The sequence below is a fragment of the Moschus berezovskii genome, chromosome 5 (assembly GCF_049115385.1).
Source record: "Moschus berezovskii isolate FMDL1 chromosome 5, NW_MosBer_1.0, whole genome shotgun sequence".
In the NCBI taxonomy this organism is placed as follows: domain Eukaryota; kingdom Metazoa; phylum Chordata; class Mammalia; order Artiodactyla; family Moschidae; genus Moschus; species Moschus berezovskii.
The window spans coordinates 102,040,494-102,046,493 of NC_142464.1; positions in this window are offsets into that span (position 1 = coordinate 102,040,494).

Here is a 6,000-nt window from a genome sequence, read left to right on the forward strand (position 1 = left end):
ATCAAGATTTTAAAAGACTGAGATAAAAAAATAATCACCAAATTTAGGAGCCAGGACTATTTTCTAGCTTTCTGGTCTATCCCTATGTGTAAATAATTTAAACGTCTATGGGAAAAGAATTCAAAGTCTGAGATCTTTTGTAAAATTCCATTCCGTTCAGTCGCTCAGTCATGTCCGACTCTTTGTGACCCGTGGATTGTAGCTTACCAGGCTTCTCTGTCCATGGGATTCTCCAAGCAAGAATACTGGAGTGGATTACCATTTCCTTCTCCAGGGGATCTTCCCGACCCAGGGATTGAACCCGGGTCTCCCGCATTGGAGGCAGACGCTTTAACTTCTGAGCCACCAGGGAAGCCCTTTGTAAATTAGGACAACAATAAGGTGATCACCAATGTACTCGAACAGAAATTTTATAATGCAGTTTTTATAGGTGGCATTTCATGTTGTTAGAAATGATGTGATGTAGCATTATTAATTATCATTACTATTATAAACATTTATAAACATAAATTTACTAGTATTACTTATCATTATCTGGTTAAAAACCAGATATTTATGCTGGGATGGGAAGACCTATTCAATAGTGAGTTTTTTAAGAGAGAGTAGTTAATCACAGTGTCCAGTAGGTGGCAATGATAATCTTTCATACAACTTTTAAATAGTTGTGTACTTACTGGTAAATACTGTTTTCTCATTTGATTATACAAATGAAATAGCAAAAATACTTTATAGACAACTTGGAACTTCGTTTCTGTTTTAACTTTTATCATTGAATTTTTCAAGTATGCAGGAAAAAAAGAACACCCATTTACTCACCACCTAGCATCAGCAATTATCAAATTATGCTATTGTTCTAGATATGTCTATCCCTTCCATCTACCTACCACTCCCCAACTTGTCCTTATCCTTGCCAGAGTAATTAAAAGTAAATCCAAGTAAGAGTTTTAAGAATAATCAAGCTATAATTACAAGATGATTTTAGATCCATTTTTCGGAACCCAGTTTACTTGTGTTCTGCTCTGGCCATTGAGGGCATTTAGGTTCTTATGATTGTATTTTTCATGTAATAATGGGCGAAACCCTGTTTCTAGTGCTTTGAGAATAGTAACATATTAGACATAATATTGTATATAAATATTAAATAGTTTTAAAAGTAAGAAAGAAAAAAGTTGGTATCCTCACTTAAATTTTTGTTTTGAATCAAACTATGAGATTAGAAATGTAACTATTATAATGAATAGGTTGAAATAATATGCAGCTTTCATTCTGAGGATATCCAAAGAATTAGAAAATATTCAGTCAGTTCAGTCGCTCAGTCATGTCCTACTCTTTGTGACTCCATGGACTACAGCACGCCAGGCTTCCCTGTCCATCAACAACTCCTGGAGCTTACTCAAACTCCTGTCCATCAAGTCAGTGATGCTATCCAACCATCTTATTCTCTGTCATCCCCTTCTCCTGTCTTCAGTCTTTCCCAGCATCAGGGTCTTTTCTAGTGAGTCAGTTCTTCACATCAGGTGACCAAAGTATTGGAGATTCAGCTTCAGCATCATTCCTTCCAATGAATATTCAGGACTGATTTCCTTTAGGAAAGACTGGTTGGATCTCCTTGCAGTCCAAGGGACTCTCAAGAGTCTTCTCCAATATCACAGTTCAAAAGCATCAATTCTTTGGTGCTCAGCTTTCTTTATAGTCCAGCACTTACATCCATATATGACTACTGGAAAAGCCATAGCTTTGACTAGACTTTAACCATAGCTTTTGACTATGCCAAAGCCTTTGACTGTGTGGATCACAATCAGTTCAGTTCAGTCGCTCAGTCATGTCTGACTCTCCGCGACCCCATGAGTCACAGCACGCCAAGCCTCCCTGTCCATCACCAACTCCCGGAGTTCACTCAAACTCATGTCCATCGAGTTGGTGATGCCATCCAGCCATCTCATCCTCTGTCGTCCCCATCTCCTCCTGCCCCCAATCCCTCCCAGCATCAGAGTCTTTTCCAGTGAGTCAACTCTTCCCGTGAGGTGGCCAAAGTATTGGAGTTTCAGCTTTAGCATCAGTCCTTCCAATGAACACCCAGGATCGATCTCCCTTAGAATGGACTGGTTGGATCTCCTTGCGGTACAAGGGACTCTCTAGAGTCTTCTCCAGCACCACATGTCAAAAGCATCAATTCTTCGGCGATCAGCTTACTTCACAGTCCCAACTGTCACATCCATACATGACCATGGGAAAAACCATAGCCTTGACTAGATGGACCTTTGTTGCCAAAGTAATGTCTCTGCTTTTTAATATATTATCAAGGTTGGTCATAACTTTCCTTCCAAGGAGTAAGCGTCTTTTAATTTCATGGCTGCAATCAGCATCTACAGTGATTTTGGAGCCCCAAAAAATAAAGTCTGACACTGTTTCCACTGTTTTTCCATCTATTTCCCATGAAGTGATGGGACAAGATGCCATGATCTTTGTTTTCTGAATGTTGAGCTTCAAGCCAACCTTTTCACTCTCCTCTTTCACTTTCCTCAAGAGGCTTTTGAGTTCCTCTTCACTTTCTGCCATAAGGGTAGTGTCATCTGCATATCTGAGATTATTGATATTTCTCCCAGCAATCTTGATTCCAGCTTGTGCTTCTTCCAGCCCAGCGTTCCTCATGATGTACTCTGCATATAAGTTAAATAAGCAAGGTGACAATATACGGCCTTGACACACTCCTTTTCCTATTTGGAACCAGTCTGTTGTTCCATGTCCAGTTCTGACTGCTGCTTCCTGACCTGCATACAGGTTCCTCAAGAGGCAGGTCAGGTGGTCTGGTATTCCCATCTCTTTCAGAATTTTCCACAGTTTATTGTGATCCACACAGTCAAAGGCTTTGGCATAGTCAATGAAGCAGAAATAGATGGTTTTCTGGAACTCTCTTGCTTTCTCCATGATCCAGCGGATGTTGGCAATTTGATCTCTGGTGCCTCTGCCTTTTCTAAAACCTGCTTGAACATCTGGGAGTTCACGGTTCACATATTGCTGAAGACTGGCTTGGAGAATTTTGAGCATGACTTTACTAGCGTGTGAGATGAGTGCAATTGTGCGGTCTTCTTTGGCATTGCCTTTCTTTGGGATTGGAATGAAGACTGACCTTTTCCAGTCCTGTTTTTGAGTTTTCCAAATTTGCTGGCATATTGAGTGCAGCACTTTCACAGCATCATCTTTCAGGATTTGAAATAGCTCAACTGGAATTCCATCACCTCCACTAGCTTTGTTCGTAGTGATGCTTTCTAAGGCCCACTTGACTTCACATTCCAAGATGTCTGGCTCTAGGTCAGTGATCACGTTATCGTGCCTATCTTGGTCGTGAAGATCTTTTTTGTACAGTTATTCTGTGTATTCTTGCCACCTCTTCTTAATATCTTCTGCTTCTGTTAGGTCCATACCATTTCTGTCCTTGATCAAGCCCATCTTTGCATGAAATGTTCCCTTGGAATCTCTAATTTTCTTGAAGAGGTCTCTTGTTTTTCCTATTCTGTTGTTTTCCTCTATTTCTTTGCATTGATCACTGAGGAAGGCTTTCTTATCTCTCCTTGCTATTCTTTGGAACTCTGCATTCAGATGCTTATATCTTTCCTTTTCTCCTTTGCTTTTTGCTTCTCTTCTTTTCACAGCTATTTGTAAGGCCTCCTCAGACAGCCATTTTGCTTTTTTGCATTTCTTTTCCATGGGGATGGTCTTGGGTCACAATAAACTGGAAAATTCTGAAAGAGATGGGTATACCAGATCACCTGACCTGCCTCTTGAGAAATATGTATGGAGGTCAGGAAGCAACAGAACTGGACATGGAACAACAGACTGGTTCTAAATATTAAAAGCAGTACATCAAGGCTGTATATTGTCATCCTTCTTATTTAACTTATATGCAGAGTACATCATGAGAAATGCTGGACTGGAAGAAGCACAAGCTGGAATCAAGATTGCCAGGAGAAATATCAACAACCTCAGATATGAAGATAACACCATCCTTGTGGCAGAAATTGAAGAGGAACTAAAAAGCCTCTTGATGAAAGTGAAAGAGGAGAGTGAAAAAGTTGGCTTAAAGCTCAACATTCAGAAAACTAAGATCCTGGCATCTGGTCCCATCACTTCATGGGAAATAGATGGGGAAACAGTGAGAGACTTTATTTTCCTGGGCTCCAAAATCATTGTGAATGGTGATTGTAGCCATGAAATTAAAAGACACTTTCTCCTTGGAAGGAAAATTGTGACCAACCTAGATGGCATATTAAAAAGCAGAGACATTACTTTGTCAACAAAGGTCGGTCTAGTGAAGGCTATGGTTTTTCCAGTGGTCATGTATGGATGTGAGAGTTGGACTGTGAAGAAAGCTGAGCTTTGAAGAATTGATGCTTTTGAACTGTGATGTTGTAGAAGACTCTTGAGAGTCCCTTGGACTGCAAGGAAGTCCAACCAGTCCATCCTAAAGGAAATCAGTCCTGGGTGTTCATTGGAGGGGCTGATGCTGAACCTGAAACTGCAATACTTGGGCCACCTCATGCAAAGAGTTGACTCATTGGAAAAGACACTGATGCTGAGAGGGATTGGGGACAGGAGGAGAAGGGGATGACAGAATGAGATGGCTGGATGGCATCACCGCCTCGATGGACATGAGTTTGGGTTAACTCCAGGAGTTGGTGATAGACAGGGAGGCCTGGTGTGCTGTGATTCATGGGGTCACAAAGAGTCGGACATGACTGAGCAACTGAACTGAACTGAACTTATGCATTTCCTCAAAGTTCACCTTGAAGCAACTTTTCTCAATTGATTTCCAGGGAGGTTTTTACTCTCGCTCATCTTCTGCAAGAACGCCAAAATTACGTCTCACTGCTGAACAACCGCCCCTCGAAGAATTTTGGACCCCACCAGAAAAAGATACCCCACGTCCAAGGGCAAAGGAAAAGCCCCAGCAAGGTGGTAGGAGGGCAAACTTGTGTTTAGGATCAAACCCCATACCCACCAGAGACCCTCGGAGGGCTCAAACAAACCTTGTGCACACCAGGACCCAGGAGAAACGAGCAGTGACCCCACAAGTGATTGACCCAGACTTGCCCGTGAGTGTCTAGGAGTGTCCAGCAGAGGCGTGGGTCAGCGGTGGCCTGCTGCAGGGTCAGAGGCAGTGAGTGAGGCAGTGGGTGCAGGGGACATTTGAAGGAGGTTGCCATTATCTTCCTTACCTCTACCATAATTTGACCTCAGGTCAAACAACAGGGAGGGAACACAGCCCCACCCATGAACAGAAAATTAGATTAAAGGTTTATTGAGCGTGGCCCTGCCCATCAGAACAAGACCCAGTTTCTCCCTCAGTCTGTCTCTCCCATCAGAAAGCTTCCATAAGCCTCTTATCCTTATCCATCAGAGAGCAGACAGAATGAAAACCAAAATCACAGAAAACTAACCAAACTGATCACATGAACCACAGCCTTTTCTAACTCAATGAAACTATGAGCCATGCCATGTAGGGCCACTCAAGACAGATGGGTCATGGTGGAGAGTCCTGACAAAACATGGTCCACTGGAGAAGGGAATGGCAAACCACTTCAGTATTCTTGCCTTGAGAACCCCATGGACAGTATGAAAAGGCAAAAAGACAGGACACTGAAAGATAAACTCCCCAGGTTGGTAGGTGCCCAATATGCTACTGGAGGTTAGTGGAGAAGTAACTCCAGAAAGAAGGAAGAGACAGAGCCAAAGCAAAACCAACACCCAGTTTTGGATGTGACTGGCAATGGAAGTAATGTCTGATGCTGTAAAGAGCATAGGAACCTGGAATGTTAGGTCCATGAATCAAGGCAAATTGGAAGTGGTCAAACAGGAGATGGCAAGAGTGAACATAGACATTTTAGGAATCAGTGAACTAAAATGGACTGGAATGGGTGAATTTAATTCAGATGACCATTATGTCTTCTACTGTGGGCAAGAATCCCTTAGAAGAAATGGAGTAGCCATCATAGTCAACAA